Consider the following 18,237-nt stretch of genomic DNA (forward strand, 5'->3'; position numbering starts at 1 on the left):
CTTTTTTTTTCTTTTAAAAGCATTTTTTCAGCTGAAGAAAAAATGCTTTTAAAAGTAAAAAAAAAACACCTCTGATGATCGTGCGGCTCAGCTGGGCATGGGGGGTGGGCAGGGATTTTTGCTACTGGTTCTCCAAACCATCTGCCGCCATCGCTACCGGATCAGGCGATCCGGTCCGAACTGGGAGCATTTCACCTCTGATTGAAGGGTCTTAATATTTTTTTTCCAGAAAACTGAATTCAATATATTGCTGGCTATGAATGCCTGAGTTTATTTTACAAACAAGAGCACTGATTTCACAACAATCGTGCAATAAGTAATATAACTATTTAACTGAACGAAACATGCAGATGTCACTGCTAAAGATTAAGGTTACAAAGCCAGAGATCATGAGTTCAAGTCCTAACTTGGTCACGAAAGCCAACTGGGTAATATGGGTCAGCCAACTCTCAGCCTAACCCACCTCACAGGATTGTTGTGAGGAAAATAGGAGGAGAAAGGTGTGTTGCACACTTGCCTTCATAAGTTATTTGTAAAAGTGATGAAGTATAGAATAAATAAAAACCAAAACTCACAGAAGAACAAATAAAAAAGGTAGCAGGAGGCGAGTGATTAGCAGACTTCACACATTACACTAAGCTGTAATGTAACATGTTCAACTTAATGTGTTGTTTGAATCCACCCTTACAGCTGAATAATAATAAATAATAACTGATTCATTGCTGGCTGTTTGACAAACCTGGGGGGGGAATGAACGGCAGGAATGTGAGTACAGTGACCACGCACAACTCTATTTGTGCAAGCAATGGGCTCACCCGCCATTTCCAAAGCCCAGTTCCGAATGGCTCAAGGCCCGATAATGGGCCGTGACCCAAGCATTGGAGACTTAAATCATGGGGTAGAATGACAAAACACAAATTACATATATAACAGAAACATGCCAATTCAGTGCAAACCTTTCAAATCTTTGGATAAAGAGTGACCAACTGATTCAGCTACACTTAGCAGAGATATCCTTACGTGTGTGTATGATCTATATATGAATAGCAGTGCTCTCTATTAAAATGAGTTACAACGTCATCCTTCATTGTCTACTTTTTGCCATTGGAGAACGTGCCCAACAGTGCCTTATGTCAATGTGTCTATTATAGCAAATCTCTGGTTTGGCATAAGTAGAATACAGCATAAAACTCGCCAGCATGTGTTTCACTGATGTCCTCTTTATGGAGCCAGCAACTGATCCAGTCAATTGCATTATTTCAAAAATCTGCATCCTTCATCAAATCACTTGGGGTCTCTTACTTTTTTCCCCGTTTAGCAGCATTAAGGCAGTTGAACAAGTACGGGGATGGAAGAAGCTTTTAAGTTACCAATGCTACAATGCAGGGGTCTCCAACCTTGGCTTTGCTGGCTTAGGGACTCTGGGAGTTGAAGTCCACAAGTCTTAAAGGGACCAAGGTTGGAGACCCCTGCTACAGTGAGATGTTGGGAGTTCAGTTGGGTACAAAAATTGTTCCAATAACTTTCTCTGTTCCGAATTAAGGGGTGAAAAACACAAATAGGTGACAACAGTCAACAGGTAACTTTTGCAAGAGATCCAATCAGTTCTTTCAGAAACCTTGTGAACCCATCATAGATGTTACAAGCATTTATGTTTCTGAACCTTGATAACTTTGGTGTGTGGCCTTCAACACCCAGAATTCCCCGATAATGAGTCTGGCTGGGAAATTTTGGGAATCGAAAGCCACCCATCTTCAAACTGACAAGGTTGAGAAACGTTGATCTAGATCAACAGCAGAGGGAGCCAGAGCACTGAGATTTTATTTGAAAAGGGAGTCAGATCTGCTTTGATTTAAAGATATTTATTGATGAATAATGATTTATGCCCATCAAGATCTTGATATGAATATACAGAAGAAAAGAATATCTGCTTTCCCCAATCAGCTGGTATTGGGAAGCTTTTTAAGGGTGAAAAATAGAATTTTAAGGTGTGTGCAAGATACACTTAGACATGCTTGATGCCCTTCTATACTGTAGGTGTACATAAATGTACACTTATGTATACTGTAGGTGTACATAAATGGATGAGAATACACACCATCCATTTGTCATTACAAAAAAGTATAGGGCTTGAATAATAAAAGAATGAATGAATTCTTTACTGATCATCCCTTTGTAAAATCAATGGATTCGCCCATATGTATGTACGCATAAAAACAACACTGATAGTTTGATGGTGCTGACTTAGAAACCAGGAGACAATGAGTTCTAGTCCTGCCTTACACATGAAAGCCATTTGGGTGATTTGGGGAAAGTCCTTCTCTCTTGGCCTCGCTGGGATGTTGTGGGGAAAATAGGAAGAAGGAATATTATGTACAGTATGTTTGCTTCTTTGAGTTGCCTCACAAATAAAGGTGGTATAAAATCTAATAAATAAAACAAGAATTTAATGATACAGACATACAGAATAAAAGCAACCTTAAAAATCTGGATTCAGTAATGCATACTGATTTTCCAGAAGATCCCAAGGCTTTTTCTATTGCTCTTACTCCTTGGTTTGCATTTATAAGTTGCTACTTTGCTTGGGTATCCAGCTATTATTTTTACTTGTTTGAAAAATAGTAATAGGTTAGATCACAGAATCATATGGCTGGAAAGGACTTTGAAGGTCTTCCAGTCCAACCCGCTGCCAAGGCAGGAGCCCTTATACCAGAGGTCTTCCAACTTGGCAGCTTTAAGACTTGTGGACTTTAACTCCCAAAATTCTCCAGCCAGATAAGCTGACTGGAGAATTCTGGGAGTTGAAGTCCACAAGTCTTAAAACTGCCAAGTTTGAAGACCTCTGCTGCCTTATACCCCATTCCAGACAAACAGATGTTCAAACTTTTGTTTAAAAACATCCAGGGATGGAGCACCTAGCATAAGGAGTAATTCTTGCTCACTCTATTTTGCCTAGAGTGCCTGAATGCCATGGAGATCCCATAGGGGTGTAATATAATTTTGTTCCAGATGTCTATTTGTGGCTTTCTGCAATCTATCATGCCTTCTGTTTGTACAGCTGGCATTGTAGTAAATTTCCATTTGTCTGGCAGAGATAATGGGTTGGAGAGAGGAAAGAGATATCCTGTTGGCAGACTGGCACTTATGGAAATATAAAAAAAAATGGTACAAGCTATGATCACGTTTCTGAAGTTGACAGTAAGCAAAACACTTGATAAAGTTACTGACATTGTTTTTGAGAGCAGTGGGGAGACACAGATCAAATATTGGGATGTCTCCGATGTCTGTACATAGTTGGTGGTTCAGTTATAAAATTCACAGCACTCAAATGTGGCAATGGTGGCCACATTTTATGGTTGCCAAAAATGATGAGATGATCCAAAGCTGGTGATGGTGATATCTTGTTTCTTATCATTGGGCCTGTATTTTACTTAGTTCTCCAGACCAGGGGTTCCCAACCTTTCGGACCTCAGGGACCACTAAATTCATAATTTTAAATCCCACGGACCACTAAAATGATCTGCCTTGTGACTGGCTGGGTGGGCATAGCTAGGTGGTCATGTGACTGGGTGGGAGTGGCCAACTCGATGTCACTCACATCGACGGGCACCTCGCCAGCCCCTACTCACCCCTCCCCTCCCAGCCATTCCTTGCCTCCCCACCTGTGCTCCTTAGGGCCCCAACAGGAAGCAGTCGTTGGAGCTAAGCAGCCACCACGAGAAAGAGTTGGCAAAACAGCTGGTTCAGTTCAAATTGGATCTGACCGAGAAGGAGGCTCAGCAGAAGCACCTCACTGAGGAGTAGGAGCATAGGCTTTCTAAGCAGATGGAAGACCTGAGGGAGTGCAAGGCCAGGTACCAGTGCCTGGAGGCTCAGTGGGCTGAGTTGGTCAGCCAGTTCCAGGCCATGATGCAGTCCCACTGGAACAAGGCCCTCCGGCTCCTTGCCACCAGTGGCAGTTCCCTCCAGTCTTCGGCCAAAGCCCCACACCAGTAGGCTGAAGCAAATCCTAAGTCAGAATTTCTGCCCCCCCCTCCAACCCACACAAAAAAACCCTGAAGGGGGAGACTCTCTACAGAACACAAACATTCATTGCACATATCCAGCCCAGGGACCATAGTTTGAGGACCCCTGATTTAGTGCAATATAAAAAAATGCAAATATTTTTTCTGCGGATCACCAAAATTTTCTCGCAGACCACCAGTGGTCCACGGACCACCACTTGGTGACTGCTGCTCCAGACAGAATTCTGCAAATATTGTTCACAACAGACTTACAGTATGTTTTGATACATAGATGAAATAGGTGGCATTCAAATGAAATGAAATCAAATGTATATAAATTTTATTAAATGTATTTGCCACCCATCTCATTTCAAAGTGACTTTTCAAATAAAAGATATGACAAAGCCACATTCTACTACTTAATGTAGGTCTATATATGTTAAATTAGTTACACTGAGAAAAATTGTGGCCCGCAATGCATATTTGCCAGGTCATTCTATAGTTTTTATTCATTGTTTACATTTCCTGATACATATGTTTTAATCAAAGATATGGATGCTTTGAAGCAACTGGCAGGTACTGTTGTGGTCCACCAGCAGCCTGCGGAGCTGGCAACGGAGTCGGACAGCGATGAGGCTGAGGTGGGGCTATGGCCATCAGGGAGTGAGGTGCGGACTCCAGAGCCTCCAGAGACTGATAATAGGCAGAGGAACAGGAGGAGCCTGTTCCTAATGCACGCACGAGAAGAGCTGCCAGAAGGCAAGAGCAGCTCAAGCAAAGAGGACGACTCGGGAGTAGGGCCAAGAGATGATTGGCCCCTCCCATAAGGCTTAAAACAAACCAGCAACGGCGTTTGGGCTTTGCTGGAAAACAATGTTGTAGCTGCATCTTCTTGCATTTATTTTTATATTTGTGACTTCTGAACTTTTGCCAGGAAAGGCCTTTGGCAGTTTGTCCAATTGGACCAAGGTTTGCGATAGGACTGAGGAATTTGTGTTGGGAGGAATTTGCTTTAATTTAGTTGAACCACGTTGGGAATGAAGTAATTCTCAGCTATTCGAATAAAGTTTGTTTGTTTTTTCACTGAGTTTCCTACTATCTACTTGGGCCTGGGTCACAACAGGCACATCTTGTTAGATGTCTTATATTAATATGGATGGTAGTCATTTAAACCAGAGGTCTCCAACCTTGGCAACTTTAAGACTTGTGGACTTCCAACTCCCAGCAAAGCTGGCTGAGAAACTCTGGGAGTTGAAGTCCACAAGTCTTAAAGTTGCCAAGGTTGGAGACCCCTGATTTAAACTGTGGTCTGTTGTACAGAAACATTCAGGACTGTCACACATTCAAATATACAAGAAATTAAAACAGGATGGTTACATTTTGGTGTGATACCCATGAATAATCTTTCTGACTAGTGTCTAAGTTTCAGCTTCGTCGTTCAGCTGCAGCTAACCACCAAAATGTCTGCTTTTTTTCCTTTTATTCTGGACTTGTTTTTAGTTTTTAAATAAATGAACAGCTGGAGGAAATGATTATCCTATGGTTTTATAAATGCATCTGTCACAATAAGTAGTTGTTTATTTGAAACACTGAATAATAGTGCTGAAGATGCAGAATATTTCGCTCCTCAAACGAAAACAGTTTTTCAAAATCTAGTACTTGAGAAAGAGAGCCTATCTGTGTGCATATGTGTACACAGACTTACATCTAACCTTCCATCCAGTGGTGGGATTCAGCCAGTTCGCACCACTTCAGGAGAACCAGTTGTTAACTTTCTGAGCAGTTTGGTGAACTGGTTGTTGGAAGAAATCATTAGGGCAGAGAACCAGTTGTTAAAATTATTTGAATCCCACCACTGCATCCATCCATCCATCCATCCAGGGGAATTCTGGCAACTGAAGTCCACATATCTTTAATTTGCCAAAGTTAAAAAAAATACCCCTGTAGAGTGGGCACCACAATCCGGGGAAACTCTGGATGGCCAAAGGAACACAATAAACGCTAACTTATTGCTGTCAAGACTGGTTATCCAAATCATTACAGCCACCATTTTGGTAGCTGTTAACATCTCTAACCTCAAACAGTGATTATCTAGTGTCATTCCATATGTAATTGGGCTCTGACCACCATCAGAACCAGCTGGCACGGCCAATAATCAGATATGAGTATTAAACATTGCGAAGGTTCACATATTTTGCAAAATGACAAGCTGTTATAATTTTAACAAGTATATAACATGTGGATGGAACCTCCCAGCTATCGTCTCAAATTCCTCAATTGCAAAATCAAAACAACATGGGTGGATCAGGACTTTCTGACAGCAGAAGATCCATCTATAAACATAGATTGATCTGACCCAATCTGACTCCACCTAATCCTGTCTTGCATAAACATCTGTCTATAATCTATCACAATTGTATGTCTGATACACCATACGTCAGCGTGGGGCTTATATAGTTAGCCACTTGTGCTTCAGATTACCACAATACCTTCCAGCTAAAATGACTGTAGGAACTGTTTCTTTTCAGACATCTTTTAAAATGCTTTCTTAAAATTAAATTACGTTAAATTAAAAACTCCTTGCAACAGTCTTTGAAAGAGCAGGAGTTCTTCTTTTAATGAACATTTATAAAGATATCTATTTTTGTTTATATCTAATAGATGGATTAGCCACTACATGAAGAAAATTCAGGGGATTAAAAAAAGATAAAGCTAGACTGGTTTTGAATGTTTGAAGCATATTTTCCCTCCATCCTTTTCTCTTACTGTTCAGAAGCCAAAAATTTCTCCTTTAGCAAAGAACGAACACAAGGGCACGAGATCACAACTCTTTAAATACAATTAATCTTCCTTGAGGCCTGTCTGAAGAGCTGGAGCTATTAAAAAACTTGGCTCTGCAAAGATATAACCTTGGGCCCAAATCTACTCAGGAAAAAAAAGACACCTTTATCAGGCTATTCAATCATACCTGAACCTAAATCCAAGAATATCAATATTTGCCCATGGACCATACTTGATTTATCTACCTCATGAGTATTTGGTTTTTCTATCTATGTCCTTAAAATGATTTACAGCAGGGGTCTCCAACCTTGGCAACTTTAAGCCTGGAGGACTTCAACTCCCAGAATCCCCCAGCCAGCAAAGCTGGCTGAGGAATTCTGGGAATTCTGGGAGTTGAAGTTCTCCAGGCTTAAAGTTGCCAAGGTTGGAGACCCCTGATTTATAGCACATCATAGAGTACCAATAAAGGAGAATATTTGTAGCTCAGGGTTGAAATGACGATCCTTGATGCTCTCTGAGCTTAGTTGTTTTTGTGCAGACGTTTCTTTACCCAAACTAGGTAACGTCATCAGTGCTAATAGGGAGTGGAGTTTGCTCCCCGTTTATATTCTAGTGGCTGAAGGGCAAGTCGCTAGAATATAAACTGAGAGCAAACCCCATTATTTGCTAGCAATGATGATGTTATCTAGTTTGGATAATGCAGTGTCTGCCTAAAAACAACCAAGCTCAGAGAGAATTAAAAACCCCACATATCATGTGGTCCTGTCAGAAAAGACAGAGGTGTGAGGAGAGAAGCAGAAAAGAGAAGAAAAAGTTACCATTACTATGGTAAGAGGCAATTCTCAGAGGACAGAATGATCTTGGTGGAGTCCTTCTGACTTTTCTCTCTGATTTCAAAACAACGGACTGAAATAAAATGCAGATTTCGGGGAGGGCAGTTAGAAGTCATTCCCACCCATGCTTATATGGAAGCACGCTCCCTGGTTTGATTCGCACATTGCGCTTGGTTTGTTCAACCCTAATTAGAATTAACATCAGTTGATATTGGATTCACTCTATACATTAAGCGTAAAAAGACGTACACTGAGCGTACAAATTTGTGGATTTTGGAGGGCTAATGTTGTGAGGACATGACTAATTGCTTCCCTGCCAGTTGAAAGGTGGTGAAGAGATAGTCCCAAATTTTTCACAAGACCTAATGCTTATAGCTATTGTTGAATCGGGCGAGTGAGGAGGCACGAGACCAAGTGAGTGACAACAGCTCTCTTTATTAGAGTGAGACTTCAGCAAAGGGCACTGGCGAAAGGTGCCCCTTATATACCCACCTGGCTGCGGCACCAGCCAATGAGATTTGAATCTTTTCCCCCCCAGAATTCCCACCAATAGGATCATACACAACAGCTATAATCTGGACAGGGACCGAAAAATAGGGAATGGATATATTGATCTGGTGGTTGGGACAGATGTTTGTGATGTTTGCATGAGCAATTTGAGGTAAGATAATTGTTAGATAATAGGGGTGATGAGCATTAAAGCAGAAACATGGGATTAGCTCATGTAGACCAGGGGTCCAACCTTGGCCACTTTAAGACTTGTGGACTTCAAAGCTGGCTGAGGAATTCTGGGAGTTGAAGTCCACAAGTCTTAAAGTGGCCATGGTTGGAGATCCCTGACGTAGACCACAGTACAGGTAGTCCTCAGCTTATGACCACAATGGTGGCCAACATTTCTGTTGCTGAGATATTTGTTAAGTGAGTTTTGCCTCATTTTTACGGCTTTTCTTGTCACGGGTGTTAAGTGAATTGCTGCAGTTATTCAGTTAGTAACACGGTTGTTAAGTGGATCTGGCTTCCCCATTTATTTTGCTTGTCCAATGATCCCAAAAGGGGATCGCATGACCCGGGACACCACAACCGTCATAAATATGAGTCAGTTGCCAAGTGCCTGAATTTTGATCCCGTGACCACGGGGCTGCTGCAATGGTGTTAAGTGTGGAAAATGGTCACAAGTCTCTTTTTTCAGTGCTGTTGTAACTTTGAACGGTCACTAAATGAACTGCTGTAAGTTGAGGATTACCTGTACAGATAGCGCTTGACTTATGACCACAGTTGGAAACAGAATTTCTATTATTAAGCAAGGCAGTGGTTAAGTGAGCCGCATCAATTTTATGATCTTTTTGCAACGGTTGTAAAGCAAATCACTGCAGTCGTTCAGTGAATCAGGCAGTCACTAAGCGAATCAGGCTTCCCCCATTGACTTTGCTTGCTGGAAGCCAGCTTGGAAGGTTGGAAATGGCGATCAGGTGATCTCAGGATATGGCAACTATTGTTGCCAAATGGCTGAGTTTTGATCATTTGACCATGTGGATACCGCAGTGGTCGTTAATGCGGGGACCACATATTTTCAGTGCCGTTGCAACTTTGAACTGTCACTAAACGAATGGCTGTAAGTCGAAGACTACCTGTATAATAAGAAGATCCTTAAATAAGGTATGTGATGGTTGGGTCTTGTCTGCTTCTGTAGTGTTACTGCTATCACAATACTGTTATCACTATTTTTCTATTATTCTTTAATGTTCTGAAGGTGTCACTCAAAATATGCGTCACAACTGCCAATGTGTGATACCCACTGGCACACGATTTATTGAGTTTTTCGACACCCGTTTGGCCAACCATGGATAAATCCAAGAAAAGAAAAGTTTCAGAAGAAAACGGAACATTTAATTCAGCTACATATGCTAGTTCTGTGGCCACTCAGAAAATAGTCAGGCACGGGAAGGGTTTTGTAGCTCCCGGTGTTTTCTTTTCTGTGGGAAACGGGTCCAAATGGCTCTTTGAGCGTTTAAGGTTGCCGACTCCTGACCTAGGATTTGCATTTCCTCTTTTACCTAAAGAGCCAGTGATGACCCCCCTATACAGTGGTGGGATTCAGCCAGTTCACACCACTTCGGGAGAACCGGCTGTTAACTTTCTGAGCTGTTTGGCAAACTGGTTGTTGGAAGAAATCATGAGGGCAGAGAACCGGTTGTTAAATTACTTGAATCCCACCACTGCCCCTACATGACCCCCATAGGAATTTGACAACAGCCAATAGGACCACTGATCAGAACCATAAATGCTGGGAGTTCTGTTCACCATTAAACCATCTTTCCAATCAGCCTCCAAGTTTCCAATGCCTTTCTCCCAGCTTGGAACTGAACCAGATGAATATTTCTTCCAGCACCGCCGTCAGTTACCCAACAGTTGCAAACCATACCTGAGGATTCTTGGGACAGGCCAGTGAGACCATTTGTATTGTCTAGTTGAGCATCTGGCTCATGGCAGATGAACAAGGTGCGATGCATGTTTAAGCCAGATGGGACGGCTATGAAATGTGATTGCAACATGTTTCCTCCTCCTTTACGTGGGAAGATCCATGTTTCCTTCTTTCAGAAGTCAGAGGCCTGGTTCCCAATTATGCACAAAAGCTCTGGTGGCTTCTTTTGAAGCTAGACAGGCTAATCTCCCAATACATTATTTGGACATGCGGGAAAATGTTATTTCAGCCTAGCAAATGTTTGGATGATTAATGCGTCAGTAAAGGCAGAACTGTCAGACTCCAGTGGATTAAACTGGGACTGACATTAGAGAAGGATATATATTTGGCCTGCAGAAAGCCCAGAATTCACCTAGGCAAGAAGGTAGGATATAATTCAAATTAATAATACTTTGCCGCTTCTGCTTTTCTAACATGCAAGTACTGATTAGAATAACAGTGACTATTTTTCTGAAATGTTTGAAAATGCCTTCTTAGACTAGCAAATGGCTAAATAGGGTGCACAACGAAGCTATAGAGAACTGCACACTAGTACAACTAGACACAAGAACAGTTTTTTCCCAAACACCATCACTCTTGTTATGTATTTGAATTTTGGAGGGAACTTTTGGAGGGAAAATGCATGTTGGTGATTGGCTGGTGCCTCAGCCTAAACAGTACCTAAGGAGGACTGTTCCCCTGTATCAGTTGCTGGGTTCACACAATAAAGTAAAGAGCTGTTGTCACTGATGACTTGTCTCCTGCATTTCTCAAACCCAACAACTCTGCTAAACAAATAATTCCCTCAACATGTCAAACTATTTACTAAGTCTGCACTGCTATTAATCTTCTCATCGTTCCCATCACCCATCTCCTTCCACTTATGACTGTATGACTGTAACTTTGTTGCTTGTATCCTTATGATTTATATTGATATTGATTGGTTCCTGATTGCTTATTTGTACCCTATGACTATCATTAAGTGTTGTACCTTATGATTGTTGATGAACATATCTTTTATGTACACTGAGAGAATATGCACCAAAGACAGATTCCTTGTGTGTCCAATCACACTTGGCCAATAAAATTTTTTATTCTATTCTAAATGCACATTTGACTAAGCCATGATTGACTTAATCATGATTTTTTTGAATAAACTATAATTGAATGGGTTCACAAACCCCATTAAACTATGACCCATGGTTTAGAAGCTACAGGGTCAACCCAACAAGTGTGATTGCCTATAAGGCAGGTTTTGGTATCTTTAAAAAAAAGAAAACACAAGGTTTTCATAAAGCCAGCTTCTCCAAGCAGTCATGTTACTAACTTATCAATTCACTTAACAGCCGTGGCAAGAAAGGTCATAAAATGCAGCAAAACTCACTTAACAAGTGTCTCATTTAACAGCATCAATTTTGGCCTCAATTGTGGTCGTAAATTGAGGAATAACTGTATTGTACTGAATTCAATGCTCCTCCTTACAAGGACAAACAACCACAACCTGAACTGTAAGGAAAAGTGTTCCAATTCCCAGGTATGCTACTATGCAAGGAGACAGTAATTCCATAGACTTTCTTCCGAAGTCTAAAAGTAATACCCTTCAAGCCAGAAAAAGGGTTTTTACATTGTTGGAGATTAGGCTGACCTGGAACTGAACACACTCATCCAGACAGCTGGCAATCATGCCTCTAACTGAGAAAAGGCTACTGATGAATATATTGATTGCAGTGCAGTAGAAAAGACAGCAAAAAAGTAGACAAAACACAATGTTACATGAGACTACTGTTTAATCCAGAGGACTGGTTCAGAACACCCTCAGAACAATGGCTATATTATTTACGCTTGTTTTTCTGTGGTTAAAGCTTTAATCCTTGCTTTGGGGTACATACTAGGGTCACGGACTTTATAATTTTATTAAAATAAATGGAGGGGAAGGGAAAGGGAAGAACAATAGGTCTGGAGGGGTACATTACTTCTGAACAGCTCAAAATAAGCCCCCCCAAAGCATTTGGCACAGAGTCCATCTATTTGCCTAGGGAAGATAGTCAGGCATTTCCTGCTGGCTGGGAAGACAAACGAAATCTTTGAAAAATACTTGGGAACAGACCTGCCCACTGAAGCAAATCAAGCAACTTATGGGGGTAGCGGTTTGAAGACAATAATTTGCAAGGAAGGGATGGAAGAAAACCATTTGAAGTTTGGAATAAAGAAAGGAGAAAGCAAAGGAAAGAAAAAGGCAGAGGCGGAAAGGGGAAAGCAATGCAGAGTTCCTTTGAGCTAAGCAATTTCAACAGCCACGTGAGTTTGCCAGACGGACACTTAGCCAGTCATTTTTAAATGCGCTGTAATTTAGTGAGCTTAAAATTGCTTACTTAGTGCTTTTCAAAAACAGCATGATTGATTCCACTTAGGGCTCATTTATTTTAGTCAGGCTTCCTGTTTAGACAGTTTTCAGGGGAGTAGCTGGGTTTGTCGCAAGAAAAGCAGGCAAGAAGGTCCTGCGGTTTTCAGACTAACCAAGTTATGATGGCAAACGCCTGACTTGGATGCTGATCACTCCCTTCCTCTGTTGAATTGTGTTATCCTGATTTTTGAAGGCTATTATATGTCACCACATTGATTATTTTCATGACCATAGTCCCTTCCATAAAAATCCTTCGAGCATTCCTCCAAAAGCAAAGGGCCGTGGAAAGATATATTAATATGTTGAAATGAATTTAAAATAGTGGAGATGAAATGCTTTGGAAAAAGTTGTAATGGCATCCTTGTCTTTAAGTAGCACTAATCATATTTTCTAAAACAGCACTCCTGAGTGCATTAATAGAGGGATGGAATCAAGTTCACATGAAATGTTAGTACCTCTTTATAATGCCTTGGTAAGGCCGCACTTGGAATATTGCATCCAATTTTGGTCGCCATGATATAAAAAAGATATAGAGACTCTAAAAAGAGTGCAGAGAAGAGCAATGAAGATGATGAATGGGCTAGAAGCTAAACCATATAACGAACAATTGCAGGAAATGGTTATGTCTAATTTAACCTTACTTTGGAGCGACATAGCAGTCCCTGGATGAAGATGTCTATCTAGACCCGTTCCAGTCCGGCTTCCGACCCGGATACAGCACGGAGACAGCTTTGGTCGCATTGGTGGATGATCTCTGGAGGGCCAGGGACAAGGGATATTCCTCTGCCCTGGTCCTATTAGACCTCTCAGCGGCGCTCGATACCATCGATCATGGTATCCTGCTGCGCCGTTGGAGGATTGGGAGTGGAGGCACCGATATCGGTGGTTCTCCTCCTATCTCTCCGACCGGTCGCAGACGGTGTTGACAGGGGGCAGAGGTCGACCGCGAGGGGCCTCACTTGTGGGGTCCCTCAGGGGTCGATTCTCTCGCCTGCTGTTCAACATCTACATGAAGCCGCTGGGTGAGATCATCAGTGGTTTCGGGTGAGATACCAGCAGTACGCTGATGACACTCAGCTGTACTTTTCCACCCCGGACCACCCCAATGAAGCTGTTGAAGTGCTGTCCCGTGTTTGGAGGCTGTACGGGTCTGGATGGGGAGAAACAGGCTCAAGCTTAATCCTCCAAGACGGAGTGGCTGTGGATGCCGGCACCGATTCAGTCAGCTGCAGCCGCGGCTGGCTGTTGGTGGCGAGTTACTGGCCCCAAAGGATAGGGTGCGCAACTTGGGTGTCCTTCTGGATGATCGGCTGTCGCTTGAAGATCATTTGACGGCCGCTCCAGGAGGGCCTTCCACCAGGTTCGCCTGGTCCGCAGTTGCGCCTTCCTTGATCGGGATGCCTTATGCACGGTCACTCATGCGCTGCTACCTCTCGCTTGGATTACTGTAATGCTCTCTACATGGGGCTCCCCCTGAAGTGCGCTCGGAGGCTCCAGTTAGTCCAGAATGCAGCTGCGCTGGTGATAGAGGGAGCTACACGTAGCTCCCATGTAACACCGCCTCCTGCGCAGACTGCACTGGCTGCCTGTGGCCTTCGGGTGCACTTTAAGGTGTTGGTTACGACCTTTAAAGCGCCCATGGCTTAGGACCTGGGTACTTACGGGACCGCCTGCTGTTACCATACGCCTCCCACCGACCCGTGCGCTCCCACAGAGAGGGACTTCTCAGGGTGCCGTCCGCCAAACAATGTCGGCTGGCGGCCCCAGGAAGGGCCTTCTGTGGGGCTCCCACACTCTGGAACGAGCTTCCCCGGCTTACGCCAAATTCCTGACCTTCGGACATTTTAGTCGCGAACTCAAGACTCACCTTTTATCCGGGCTGGCTTAAATTGGGATTTTAAATTTTAAATTTATTAATTTTAAATGGGGTTTTAGTAGAGTAAATTTTAATCATTGGGCTAATTTAAATAAGTTTTTTAAATGGGATTTTAAATTTGTATATTGTATTGCTGGTTTTTATTATGCCTGTACACCGCCCTGAGTCCTTCGGGAGAAGGGCGGTATAAAAATTAAATAAAATAAATAAATAAATAAATAAATGTCTAATTTAATACAAAGGAGTGACATGATAGCAGTCTTCCAATATCTAAGAGGCTGCCACAAAGAAGAGGGAGTCAATCTATTCTCAAAGCACCTGAAAGCAGGACAAGAAGCAATGGATGGAAACTAATCAAAGGGAGAAGCAATCTAGAACTAAGGAGAAATTTTAAAGAAGAGATTGAATAATGATTTGTCTGAAAAGGAATTGGGCATGGCCTATTTTGGGCCACGGTGTGGCTCAGGCTGTAAGAAGCCTGTTATTAAACACAGCTGCCTGCAATTACTGCAGGTTCTAGTCCCACCAGGCCCAAGGTTGACTCAGCCTTCCATCCTTTATAAGGTAGGTAAAATGAGAACCCAGATTGTTGGGGGGGCAATAAGTTGACTTTGTATATAAATATACAAATAGAATGAGACTATTGCCTTACACAATGTAAGCCGCCCTGAGTCTTCGGAGAAGGGCGGGATATAAATGTTAAAAAAAAAAAAATTTGAAACCAGGCCACATGAGCGATGGGCCAGCACCCATGCACATGGGTGCAGCCGGCCTTGCACGAGTGGCGGGTCAGCCTGCATTTGTGTGTGCAGGCGTGCTGGCCCACTGCTTTCACAGACTGGTTCCCCTCTACCCCACCCAGCTGGGCTGCCAAGCTGCAGAGATTGGGGACCACTGGAATAAGATTTTCTGCCTAAATAAGGGGCTGGACTAGAAGACCTCCACGGTCCCTTCCAACTCCATTATCCTGTTATTCATCTGACTGCATTAATACCATTCACTTACCCTCAATTAGCATTTATTATATTTGAAGGCTCTTCAGAGTATGCAGGCAAGAAGATACGGCAACCAAGGCTGTACAATCTCCTTCATTTTGATGAAATGGAATTGGCCAGCTAGCTTTCCTGTTTCTTTGTAAACAGCAATAAATAAAGGTTATAGCAATCCAAACAAGGCTAAACTGTTGCATGGAAGATAAGGAAAACTAATTCTTTTGTTTTTAAAACAAAAGGGTCCACAGGAGGAAATAAATAAAAACAGAGGAAAAGCAGACACAGCTCAGTAGAAATGCTTCACTTAGTCACTCTGGCCTTTATTTTTTTAATAAATCATATTTATTTAAATCAAATATTTAATATGTAATGTGACTTCATCATCGAGCACAGGGTTAAACCCCTGGGCTGTGGACCAGTGGTGGGTTTCAAATTTTTTTACTACTGGTTCTGTGGGCGTGGCTTGGTGGGCGTGGCAGGGGAAGGATACTGTAAAATCTCCATTCCCTCCCCAATCCAGGGGAATGTTACTGCAAAATCCCCATTTCCTCCCGATCAGCTGGGACTTGGGAGGCAGAGAAGAGATGGCGGTGGGGCCAGTCAGAATTTTTATTACCGTTTCTCCGAACTACTCAAAATTTTTGCTACCGTTTCTCCAGAACTGGTCAGAACCTTTTGAAACCCACCTCTGCTGCGGACTGGTACCGGTTCACAGCCTGTTAGGAATTGGCCACGCAAGCAGCGGGAAAGTGAGCAAAGCTTCAACTGCACACGTGCGGGATCTAGGTTGGGCATGTAACCACCCTCCCTCCCTCCACTCCATGGAAAAATTGTCTTCCATGAAACCGGTTCCTGGTGTGGGAAAGGCTGGGGACCTCTGACCTAGCGGATGCAATTCCACAAGGTGCGGTTGTGTAGTTAACTGAAAATTGTGGGGTCGTTAAGCGATGCCCACCCCAATCCAAGACATTCTCCCCACCCTGAGCCTCAGTAAGGTAAGGGACAGCCGCCAGCTCCCTTCAGCCTTCTGTCTTTCCCCCATCTCTGGCCTTTGGCCACACTGCATCCTGCCTTACGAGGCAGCAAGCAGCCTTAGAATCGCATAGTTCTAGGCTGCTTCAGCTTTCTTTTAGCAGATGAAACCAGGGATGAAATGTAAAATTTGTTACTACCGGTTCTGTGGGCGTGGCTTGGTGGTGGTGAATAATGTGACTGGGTGGGCGTGGCCAACTTTTTTTTTTTTACTTTTAAAAGCATTTTTTCTACAACCTCTTCAGCTTTTAAAAGCCTCTGATCTGATGATCAGGCAACTCAGCTGGGATCGCCAGAGGAGCCTTTTAAAAGCATTTTTTTCTACAACCTCTTCAGCCAAAGAGACTGTAGACAAAATGCTTTTAAAAGCCTCTGATCTGATGATCAGGCAACTCAGCTGGGATCGCCAGAGGAGCCTTTTAAACTTTTAAAAGCATTTTTTCAGCCAAAGAAAAAATGCTTTTAAAAGTTTTAAAAAAACACCTCTGATGATCGCACAGCTCAGCTGGGCATGGGGGAGGGCAGGGGTGAAATGCTCCCGGTTTGTACCGGCTCACGTGATCCGGTAGCGATGGCGGCTGCTAGTTCGGATGACCGGTAGCAAAAATCCCTGCCTCCCCGCCTCCGCTGAGCGGCACCATCAGCAGAGTTTTTTTTTTTTTACTTTTAAAAGCAGGTTTTTCTTCAGCCGAAACATGGCTTTAAAAGTAAAAAAAAGCCTTTGAGGATCCTGCCCTCAGCTGAGATTGGCAGAGCCTTTAAACTTAAAAAAAAATTTTTTTTAAAGGCTCCTCTGGCGATCTCATCTGAGTTCCTCACCAGCAGAACCTTAAAAAACATGTCTTCTGTAGAAAACATGTAGAAAACCTCCTCTTAAGAGATTCTAAGGCACTTACCTGATTACTGATCAAACGCATGGCTCTTTTCCCAGCCCGAAAGCCCCAGATTCACTTTCAGCACCAGACAGAATTAGTTGCTTAGCTAATCTATTTCATCACTGAGCAACTAATGCTGGCTGGCTTTGCTGGCTGAGAAACTCTGGGAATTGAAGTCCACAAACCTTAAAGTTACTAAGATTGGATACCCCTGATCTAAAAAACTATAAATAAAATAAAATAAAATAAAATATTTGTGCAGCTTTCTGAGATTTGGTGTGTTTCTGTAGTGTTTCACTCTAACTACACAAACACACAAAATCTCAGAAAGCTGTATGTGGTATTTTGTGTGTGTGTGTGTGTGTGTGTGTGTGTGTGTGTGTGAGTTGTGTTGTGTTGTGTATGTGTAAAGTTGGTTTTTGAGCTTTTTGTGGCTGTGTGAAGTGTGAAGTGCAGCTGCTTTTACATTGTGTGTGAGTCAGTTGTGTTCTCTTGTGTGTGTGTAAAGTGTGAAAGTTGGTTTTTGGTACCTCTTATTGTTTTTTATACTTTGTTTATTATTTTTATTATTTATTGTTACTGGCCATGCCCACCCAGTCATCTGACCATCAAGCCACGCCCACCAATTAAGCCACGCCCACAGAACCAGTAGGGAAAATTTTTAGATTTCACCCCTGGGGGAGGGGCAGAGATTTTTGCTACCAGTTCTCCAAATCACCATTGCTATGGGATCGGGCGATCTGGTCCAAACCGGGAACATTTCACCCCTGCCTGAAACCCAGCCTAACTCGACCCAGCAATCAGGCTGGGTATCCTTCATCAGCAGTGGGAGGAAGCTGAGGGGGCCGAATGCAGAATGGCAGGGGGCCAAAGGAGCATAGATGGTGGGTGGGTGTGGTTGAAGTGCCCTTGCCGTTGTAAATATGGGCAGGCTACAAGCAGCTGAATGCTGATCACATGACTGAGAGGGTGCTACAAC

The 18,237-nt window shown here is 42.9% G+C and overlaps 1 long non-coding RNA gene across 1 annotated transcript in view; it reads left to right on the forward strand.

Moving 5' to 3' along the window:
* Positions 1-12,187: 12,187 nt before the first annotated feature.
* Positions 12,188-18,237, forward strand: part of LOC131201649 (uncharacterized) — a 39,467-nt gene continuing 33,417 nt past the window's right edge. Inside the window, exon 1 of the long non-coding RNA XR_009155945.1 lies at positions 12,188-12,377. This is a non-coding gene — a long non-coding RNA (uncharacterized LOC131201649). The remainder of the gene's footprint in view (positions 12,378-18,237) is intronic.

The sequence above is a fragment of the Ahaetulla prasina genome, chromosome 7 (assembly GCF_028640845.1).
Source record: "Ahaetulla prasina isolate Xishuangbanna chromosome 7, ASM2864084v1, whole genome shotgun sequence".
Taxonomy (NCBI): domain Eukaryota; kingdom Metazoa; phylum Chordata; class Lepidosauria; order Squamata; family Colubridae; genus Ahaetulla; species Ahaetulla prasina.